Source organism: Cibotium barometz, chromosome 41 (assembly GCF_041138505.1).
Source record: "Cibotium barometz isolate CiBa-2024 chromosome 41, ASM4113850v1, whole genome shotgun sequence".
In the NCBI taxonomy this organism is placed as follows: domain Eukaryota; kingdom Viridiplantae; phylum Streptophyta; class Polypodiopsida; order Cyatheales; family Cibotiaceae; genus Cibotium; species Cibotium barometz.
The window spans coordinates 5,220,402-5,225,037 of NC_141086.1; the positions used below are offsets into that span (position 1 = coordinate 5,220,402).

General features: G+C 41.9%; 1 pseudogene; it reads left to right on the top strand.

Moving 5' to 3' along the window:
* Positions 1 to 420: 420 nt before the first annotated feature.
* LOC147614625 (purple acid phosphatase 18 pseudogene) lies at positions 421 to 1,032 on the top strand (annotated as a pseudogene).
* The last annotated feature ends 3,604 nt before the right edge of the window (positions 1,033 to 4,636 follow it).

The window sequence follows — 4,636 nt, forward strand, 5'->3', positions numbered from 1 at the left end:
GAGAGGAGCTTGCAATGACTTGATCCATTCTTGCCACTTCAAGGGCCTATGACACTCATCTATTCCAATAACCAAGGATAGAGAGGAGCTTGTAGTGACTTGAAGCTAACCCTTTGTATCAAGGGCTTACGACACTCGACCTTTCTGATAGAGCTGAGGAAGGTGAGGAGCTTGTATTGACTTGAGGTCTTCCCTACAAGTTGCAAAACAGATAGAATGCTCAAGAACTCATGAATGCCGGAAAGGTGGACACTTCTTTGTACTCTGATTGTCAGGATATCTGAAAGAAACTCTTTAAAAAACAGGGCTAAATGTATGCAATGATAATCTGAATGAATAGTTCGACATATAGAAAGCCCAAAACATCAGAAGGATAAAAGGAATGCCAATGCAGAATGCTGTAGAATTGAGTGTATGAACATGGAGATTAAAGCTCTACTCGTTGTTCAGTACAGGGCATCGGTGGAAGGGCAGGCAATCTATCTTATGCTGATTATTATCAGCCTCTCTGGGGATTCCTTGGAAAATCTTGTCGAGCCCCTGGCAAGCTCAAGGCCATGGATGGTTACCCAAGGAAATCATGATGTAGAGAATATTCCATTTGTATTGCAACCATTTAGAGCTTACAACACACGGTGGCAAAGGCCATACAAAGAGAGTGGTTCAGATTCAAATCTCTATTACTCTTTTGAAGTTTCTGGCGTACATGTCCTTATGCTTGGCTCCTATGCTAATGTCAATAAAGTTTCTAATCAGTACAAATGGTTTCTGGCTGACTTGGCTAAAGTAGATAGAAGAAAAACTCCCTGGCTGATTGCAGTCATTCATGCACCATGGTATAGCAGCAATTCTAAACATCAGGATGATGGTGAGGAAATGAGGAAGTCCATGGAGCTTATTCTGAGGGAAGCAAAAGTGGATTTGATATTTGCAGGTCATGTCCATGCATATGAACGGAAGGACTTAGAGAACAGCTCAATGGGAAGAAACCGGGATGAGGCAAACATGTCGATGGAGGCTTTGCCCATCTAAAAAACCAGGATTGTATTATGATGCTATAAAAGATGCTTATGAATAGTTTGTTGTGATTAAGTGATAATGATTTATAATGTGCATCTGTTCTCTCTCTTCTCCCTTCATGATATTTGCTTATCGGCTGCTTGGCCTATGGAAAAAGGGACCTTGTTTCCCTATGTGTGTGTGCTGAGTGAAAGAGAGAGAGAGAGTGTGTTTGTAAGTGTGTGCGCTCCAGTCTACCGATGAATTGAGGGAGGCCCATCTTTGCTAGCGGCCTGTTCTCCCATGTTCGAGATCCAGAGTGCTAGCTCTCACAGCCAGACATCCAGCATGTTCCCAGCCAAGCCGTTCACGTCACGACAACGCAAAGTGGTGATGGCCTGCTTTACCTGCTTCTCCTCTTTCTTTGATATAATCCATGGTGCACGCAGAAGACGAACGTGCCCACCCTCCTCTCGTTGGCTAAGCTTGATGCATGTGTCTTGCGACCCACAAGTCCTCCCGTATGCTAACATTGTCTCGTTTACCAATAACATGTTCCCAAATACCAGATCCCACATTCTTGAAGATGTGCATGGGATCAAGAAGATGGTTGATCTTAAGATGGGTCCAATATGGTAGCTGGAAAAAAATGGAGTACCTACACAAGGGATTGCTCTATGTGATTTTTAATCCAATTAGAGACTATACAAAACAAGATTGAAAAACATTACTGTACCTGTTCATGCCATCTAGAGGAAGAACATTTGTAGACTCCCAAATACGCTTCCAATCTTTTGTACGAAGTGTTTGTGGAGGAATGTTACTCTTACTGGCAACATATTTAGGATGATCTGATGGGAGAAATCGATGATGATTATCGAATATGGTTGATCTTACACAAACCGTCAGCATACTACTAATGAAGGGCCACAAATAGGACATGCATGTTTACCCGATGTTTTCAAACCTGTTAAAATATAAATAAAAGTTAGAATAATAAAGTCAATAGTTATAATTAATATAGCCAATAGTATTAGAGTAGGGAGGTAATTAGAATTCTTACCAGAACAATCGCTGTATCCTGGAAAGTCATGCATTGTCCATATCAACACTGCTTTCAAGTCGAAGTGTCGAGAGGAGGGAGGCCTACTAATGTCCACCACCGCAACACCTCTCCATAGTTCCTCCAACTCATCAATCAATGGTTCGAGATAAATATCCATATGCTTGACACTATGTTTCCCTAGAATTAGAAGGGATAACATAAGATGTCTCTTCTTGATCACCATTGATGGTGGAAGGTTGTAATTCACCAACACAATTGGCCACACGCTATATGCGGTGCTTTTGAAACCAAATGGATTCACTCCATCCATACCTAGGCCAAGTCTCAAGTTTCTGGGCTCTATTTTAAAGCTAGGCCACTCATCCTCAATATGCTTCCAAGCAGGAGTGTCTGCGGAAATTCTCCACATGCCATCATCCGATCGATGTGAGGAATGCCATGACATGAGCTCTACTATGGATTTGCACTTGAACATGTGTTTGATGCGAGGAATTATAGGAAAGTGTTGTAAGACTTTACGAGGTACATCCAAACTCTACATCTGTTCTATACCTTGCTTCACCACAAGTGGGACAATGTCGAGCCTCCTTATGCGTCCCACGAAAGAGAATGCAATCACTGATGCATGCATGCGATCATAATCCAATCCTCCAAGAGATGTCACATAGCGCCTCGCTATGTCTCTTGAGGTAGGTAGTCTATTCCCCTTTGGAAGCATGTTTGATAATAGCCTGCATCCAATATCATCAATTAGCCCTAAACCCTAAACCCTAATTCAAATTTGCAAGTTAGAATGCTTACTTCAATAATGCGTCAAGACTTGCATTGCTCCATCCATAAACTGTTTGTATATTGAGTAGTTCAAGTGAAGCACATAAAATAGAGAATGTGCACCCTTCAAAAACCGGTGTCGATGAAGCCTTGTAAAGATGCTCTTGTTCCATATCATCGTCGTCCATACCTTTGGGATTATCCCTAAAAAGATACTGCACCATATCATCAGACACTTCCTCTTCCACAACTTTGTGGGGTGCAGGGCTATTCTCATCCCTTTCCCACTCATCTCTGACAATAGATCCCGAAGCTCCAGCATCATCTCGTCGATGCTTTGCGTGCTCTCGCCGTGCATAGGGCACCATGTTAGGGTGTGGTACTGCATCCTGCTTTAATTAGAGTATATATATTACAACTCCATTAATTTGGACACCATGAGTCATTTGAATACTATCAATTTACATCTACTCACCTCTAAACCTGTTTGATTCCATTCTCCATACATGGAGATGTGATTCAAGGTAATTTGACACGCTCGTACAATGCATCCTTGACATCGATTACACATACACTTGATCCTTTGTCCCAACCACACATTGCAATTTACGATGACGCATTATCTCATCCTCACCAGAATTGCTTGAGGAGGTTGATAACATCCTATGTACAAAAGAACAAGCACATAATCATAATCAGTTTTTGATGAAAGTATAAAAAGTCTCTATATCTTGTGTTGATCGCGTGTAATAGCGCGTCTCATTGTTTTAAATCACGTGTAACAGCACATCTACATCTGTAAAATCGCGTGTATAAACGTGGCTGTTTAATTATACATGCAAAAATACATGTGCTCCTACAGGCGACCACCTGTCTATACCTAAAATAACCTGCCGCCTTCTCCAAAAAACCATTTTCAAACTTAGCTTTCCTCTCCTTCGTCGCCGCCAAATCTTCCCTCTTCCAACAGAGCACTAAAGCCAAGTGTAAGGAGCAGACACGAGTGAAGGAAACCAGCCAAAAAGAAGACTCACTTTTTCAGAGGTGAGTCAGTTTGTCCTTTGTCTTCTCTTTCCTTCCATTTGTTTATGCGATTGTCTTCTTTCCTTATGCGATTGTCTCCGTTCTTCTCTGGTCGTGCCTGCTTTAGTACTTTTGTGAACCATTGTGTGACAGTCTGGGCTTTCTTTATAAGAAAGATTTGTCGGTGGTCGATCGTTTTTGAAATTTTTTTTGTGCAAGCCACGTGTACGAGCGCGTGTATGTCTGCATGTACCCTGTTTGCACGGATTGTTCACGCACAGATACACGTGTATTTGGATGGGTTTTTACACGCGACTTGTCCTTAAAGTTCACCCATGCTTGCGTGTCTTGCTTGTCAATCTAGCTCAAGAGAGAGATGATCCCATCTGCATATGGCTTGCCTTAACAAAATCATATGTGCTAGCTTGTATGTTGTCATCATGGGGAATCATCAAGCATGGATAGGAACAACCTTGATCAAGATGCTGCATAAAGTTTGTGCTTTCAATCTTCATCTTTGTGCTTTGATACATAGAGTGATTCCCTTCATGGCGACTATGCTTTGATACATAGAGTGTTTCCCTTCATGGATCCTTCATGTATATACTTTTATTTTTGCAGATTCTTCATGGATCCAGGTTCTTCATCCGATCCATTTGCATACGGTACTTGGATGATGGAGATGCTAAATCATTTTGGGCACCATCCTGGTCCAGTTGAGCTTACAGAGTACATGTACACCCATCCCCCTCCTGGATTGCTTGGTATCTATACCCC